Genomic DNA, 6,067 nt, shown 5'->3' with positions numbered 1-6,067 from the left:
GAAGTGACCTATTTCCCCCCACCCCCGCCTTTCTCGGTAAATAGATTCGCCCAGACAGGACCGGGGTGGGCCGTGTGTGTGTGTGCGCGCGCGCGCGCGCGGCGGCGCCCTCCTTCGGCCCAAATCTGGAAGCGCAGAAATGTCACCTGCCCAATTCTCAATGGGAGCTAAGTTACTCTCAAAAAACGGAATACGATTGCAGCTTAACTGCCTGATTCTGGGCGCGTTTACTGGTAAATAAACTGAGCCAGTGGGTGTTACTCCTAAATAGGAGGTGTTGTGGTTTTTTTTAAAGGGAAACTGGTAGTATTAGGTAGAGTAATAAATTGTCAAGATATTTTAATGATCTATATATTTGAGAAGAGCCCACTTCTTTATATGCAGGGTAAGAACTGGTTGAGGCACAGTAGAAAAGCGGGCAGGGACATAGCTAGGGGAGAGGGGGCCCACGACCACCCTTCTCTGTGGCGGCCCCTCAGAGTGAGAGAGAGATTGAAGAAAAGAGGGAAGAGTGGAGCTGGGGGCCCCTCAGGAGCTGGCGGTGGGCGGGGAGCGGGTTCTTTGAAGCCGTCTGCTCTAGTATAGCTACACCCCTGAAGGCGGGTGAAAAGCATTTCAAACTTCTTAAAAGGAGGGCAGTAAAAGGAGAGCCAGCGTGGTGTAGTGGTTAGAGTGCTGGACTAGGACCGGGGAGACCCGAGTTCAAATCCCCATTCAGCCATGAAACTAGCTGGGTGACTCTGGGCCAGTCACCTCTCTCTCAGCCTAGCCTACTTCACAGGGTTGTTGTGAAAGAGAAACTTAAGCATGTAGTACACCGCTCTGGGCTCCTTGGAGGAAGAGCGGGATATAAATGTAATAATAATAATCTTCTATCTGTCTATTTCTCCTAAGTGTGGCAGCTCTCACGAGAGTTCACGAGCAGCTGCTGATTAGCGATGGGGGGGGGGGGAGAAAATAGGGGGCCTGCCAGTGGCAGGCCGGCCGGTGGGAGCTGGCGGTGGCGACAGGCTGGGTGGGCGGGAGGAGGTGGTGGGCTGGCTTTCTGGCCGGCCCACCAGCCAGAAAGCGCTGGGTAGTGGGGAGGGCCCCCGAGAAGAAGTGGGCTGGCTGGCCCGCCAGCCAGAAACCACGGGTGGGTGGGGGTGGGGGGAAGAAGGGGGTTGTGGGGGAAGAAGCGGGCTGGTGGAGGCGTAGATGTTCTGTGCCTGGCGCAGCTAGTATACACTAAGTGGCATCTTTAAAGTCTAAAAGGAAACCTTAATCCCTATTAAGTCCTTCGTTGACAGGGTCAAACACTTCTATGAAATTCATCTCTGTCCCATTCCATGCATCCGCAAGGACTTCTCTTTTTAAGAACAGTTACTCTCAGGTCTGTGAAGCTGGGTCCTCAGGGGTACAGATCCCCCCAAGCATTTGAGGAGTCCCTACAATTACCCATCAAGCCAAATAACCCATATCTCCCCCTGGACCTAAAGGCCTCCCCCTCCTGATAAGCTGTAATGCACTATTTTTTTTACACCAGAACATGATCAAAGAAAGCTGGGAACTTTTTGCGGGGGGGGGGCACTGTTTGAAGAAATTCTGAATAAAATACTTCCCACTGACCTCCAGAAACCACATTTTGCATAGACAATCCTGCCACTTCAATTAGGTGAGTGCACTACCTTCCCCCAATTACTCACTGTTACTTGTTGCTGTTGTTTGGACTGGATGGACTGTGGTGGTTCTCTGTTGGTCTCTGTGTGTGTGTGTGTGTGTGTGTGTGTGTGCATGGTGGCAAACAAAGTGCTGCTGCGAGTGTTGCTCACTCAGAGCTGCACTCGGCCATCAGTGGCCCCCACCCCACCCCGTGCCACAGGAGATCAGGTGGGTGAGCTAGCTGCATGCATGCATAATTGGCAGTTGGGTGGGCTGCTGCGGGGCGCCTGCTGGTGGTAGCAGCAGTGCAACGCAGGCTGGCAGCACAGCCATCACCTAGGTCACTGGTGGGACATTTGGGGTCTCTGCAGGTGCTGAAGACCCAAACTTTGGATTGGAAGTCCAGTCCAAAGGGTGCCACTGGTCTCCCCGCAAAAGTGTCTTTCCTGCCCCCCATTTAACTGAGTGAGGAGTTGATACTCAAGCTTTCACTCTGTTTGCACTCCTGCCTTGCTTTGCATCTGTTGAAGTAGACTGTCACCCACAAAGCTCACGCTCAAATATATTATTAAAATATAACATAACATGAGAACATAAGAACAGCCCTGCTGGATCAGGCCCGAGACAGTCCAGCATCTTGTTTTGCACAGTGGCCCACCAGATGCCTCTGAGAAACCCCAGGGGCAAGAGGTGAGGCCATACCCTCTCTCCTGGTGTTTCTCCCCTGCAACTGGTATTCAGAGGCATCTTGCCTCTGAGGCCGGAGGTGGCCTATAGTCGCCAGACTAGTAGCCATTGATAGACCTGTCCTTCATAAATTTGTCCAAGCCCCTTTTAAAGCCATCCAGGTTACAGTAGATCTACCACATCCCGTGGCAGATTATTCCATAAGTTGATTATATGTTGTGTGAAAAAGCACTTTCTTTTGTCAGTCCTAAATTTCCCGACCTTCAGTTTCATGGGATGACCCCTGGTTCTAGTGTCATGCACATCCCTATCTGGAGGATTCTCTGGCTGCTGGTAAGTCTGGTCTTTTTCTTTTTTTAACATTTTATATCCTGCTCTTCCTCCAAAGAGCCCGGAGCAGTGTACTACATACTTAGGTTTCTCCTCACAACAACCCTGTGAAGTAGGTTAGGCTGAGAGAGAAGTGACTGGCCCAGAGTCACCCAGCTAGTATCATGGCTGAATGGGGATCTTTTACAGGCTTGTTTGTTTGGCGAGAGGGGGAATACAACTCCCTACTTTCTCTCTTCTGTCCCCCTTTCCTCCTTTCTCCACTTCTTTGCTCTGGCTTTTCTGCTTTCTGCCTTCTCCACTCCCCCGCATTAAACCTTTCTGTTTTCTGCCTTTTGCCCCTGCTTTTCTGCCCCCCTTCTGTTTTCCTCTAGGCTGGCAGGCATGGGTAAATATCCAAGCCAGCTGGCATGGAGAAAGGAACGAGGCTCGGAGGCTTCTGCCTCAGTTGTTGGGTTCTCCCTCCCCCCACCCCCCATGCCAGTGCCACTAGCTGCTATTGTCTACAATAAGATATGGTGACTAGAACTGTATGCAGTAATCCAAATGTGGCCACACCACAGATTTGTCTAAGGGCATTATAATACAGTATTAGCATTTTTACTTTCAATCGCCTTTCACTGTCTTGACAGTCTGTATAGTGCTACCAGTTTTCCTTCTTGTTTTTACTACAATAGACTGACATAGCTATCGAAAATAAAAATTACTCCATATAGGATTGCAGCCTAATAGCTCACAATGATGCATTTTTACTCTGGTGTGAGATCTCCACATTCAGTGGCATTTATATTCTCAAATCAATGCATATAGGACTTCAGGCCAAGAGTTTCCAACTCAGCTCTCCAGCCTCTTTCCAGGCCCTCCAGACTGAAGAACGAGTGTAATTTCACACCTCGCAATCCAGGCCTGGGAGCCTTCGCGTGTGAAATTACATTCAGCTTCACCCCCTGATCTGATCTGACCTGACCCGGGTCGTTGTGGCCATGCAGGGATTGGCTTGTCTTCCTGCCCATCCTGTGCACACAGGCTGGACCTTTTGCTGGGAGTCCTGACTCATCTCGGCAAGAGAAAATTTCTTGGGCAACCCTAGCAGCCCTGAAAGGCAAGACTGGTGCTGGCCACATCTGACCCCATTTGTGCAGACATACATTCCACTGGTCCTCTGGGGCAAAGGGTGGTCATTCAACACCTCGTGTCAATGCTGGCTTCCGCCACGTGATTAAACCACACGGCAGCTAATTTGAGCATGTGGGCTAGAGAGAAGTGTCAGAATATGCTGACCTTATATCATTTAATGCAGATTAATTACCGCTCAGTGTACTTTAAGCCACATTTCTTCAGAGGGCAGGGAAGGAAGCCTAGAGCCATCTCTTCAGGGGGTCCAGAGGGATCTCTGAGGGAAGGGTTGTCAGCTCCACCCCCCTTCCCTCTTCCCTGTTGGACTCTATGCTTTGACAGCTGCCTGACAAGCAGAAAGTGGAGCACTACCATTTCAGCAGGAAAAGCTGCACCTGTTGAATGTCTGCCTGCCAGCAGTAGCTGGTATTCCTACCTGGACTCTTTCTTTTCTTGCTGAACAATTGACCAGTATAAAGGGAGAGGAGATGGGGAAACTTTCTGCCAGTGCCTGCCCAGTTCTGCTTACAGTTTTGTGACAAGAGAAGCAGTGGCTTCTTCCATCTTCCTTTTGAAGGAGGAGGAGATAAATGACAGGGTTTGGGGAGAGCCATAGGCTGGGTTGCTGGTCCCAGGGGGTGCAGTAAGGGAGATAGGATGTTGCCTACCCAAGTATATTGGCAGGCTCACACTCTGATAGTTGTGTTATCTGTTGCACCTTGATTACTCAACTCAACCTTGATTGCACCTTGAAAACAAGAGATAATAATAATAATAATAATAATAATAATAATAATAATAATAACAACAACAACAACAACAACAACCAAATACAATAATAATCACCAAATACAAAGATCTACAAATTGAAATTGAAAGGCTGTGGCAGAAGAAGACCAAAATAATCCCAGTGGTAATTGGCGCCCTGGGTGCAGTTCCAAAAGACCTTGAAGAGCACCTCAACACCATAGGGACCACAGAAATCACCATCAGCCAATTACAAAAAGCAGCTTTACTGGGAACAACCTATATTCTGCGACGATATCTATAACAGCAACAACATTGATAATAAAATTCAGCCATCCCAGGTCCTTGGGAAGGACTCGATGTCTGGATAAAACAAACCAGTCAATAACACCTGTCTGACTGTGTAAACAAGAGATAATAATACAGCTCCATAGGTGTTGGGTAACTAAACAGACTTAGGAAACAGGGTGAGGAATAGTTCCCTGGAAGGATTCTTTATATAGGCCTACAGCAGGGTTTCTCCTAGGCCAAGAGTTCCTGATCTTGGACCTCCAGGGAATGTTGGACTACAACCCTAGTAAAACATTCTTTTACTCTAGGGCCTCTGAAGTTTAATTTGTTGGAAGTTAAGGACTCTGTGCTGTCTCATGTCTTAGTGACAGAGGGGGACAGATTAGTGAGTCAGAGGGCTAGAGGGGTCAAGACATTGGTCATCCCTTCCCTACTGCTCTGACACTATCCCTTTGATATGTAGATTGCTACTCTCAGGTCCTTCCTTCCTACCGCTTCCTCTTCCCTTTCTTCTCCCTTGCAACACACACGCTCCTTTCTCCCTGCACCATGTGTGCAGAGATGCAGAAACCATCCCTCTGCTTCCAGCTAGCTAGCTAGATTAAAGATCTTATCTCTCCACTTTCCTATCTAGAATGGAGTTCTCCAATAAAGGCTTGATTTGAAACTATGAACTGGCTCCAAGTTTCTTTTACTCTCAGCATACACGCATGTATGCTAGGCAGACTGTGCTGTGCTGTGCCTCTGTGCACTCTGCTGTAATAGAAGGGTATCTCTTACCAGAGAGAATTCCCAACAGAATTAATTTCAATTTCTTGGCTAGCAGGATGAAGGCACACCAGCAGCAGTGTGCTAGCATCCTGGCTGGCAGGTGAAGGCAAGGCACACTAGCAGCAGCATCAGACTCAGTTGGCAGCAACAGCCGCACCCTAGGCAGCGCTTTCAAGTAACTTGAAATTAGGGAGTGATTTAATTTCCAGCAGGTGCCAGGCGAGATCCAAGTATGAACAGTCTCACACTCTGCCTTGTACTGAGTCAGACCACTGGTCTATCTAGCTCAAGACTATTGTTTACACCAGGTCCAAGGCTGCACAACTTTGGCCTCCCTGCTGTTTTCAGACTACACACAGCTGCCATAATCCCCAGCGACAGTAGCCAATCAGGAAAAAATGGGAGCTGTAGTCCAACATCAGCAGGAGGGGCAAAGTTGTGTAGCCCTGGTCTACACTGACTGGCAGCAGCACTCCAAGTTTTC

The sequence above is a fragment of the Hemicordylus capensis genome, chromosome 2 (assembly GCF_027244095.1).
Source record: "Hemicordylus capensis ecotype Gifberg chromosome 2, rHemCap1.1.pri, whole genome shotgun sequence".
Taxonomy (NCBI): Eukaryota; Metazoa; Chordata; class Lepidosauria; order Squamata; family Cordylidae; genus Hemicordylus; species Hemicordylus capensis.
The sequence above is the reverse complement of the archived record's forward strand: the minus strand, read 5'-3'. Positions refer to the sequence as shown.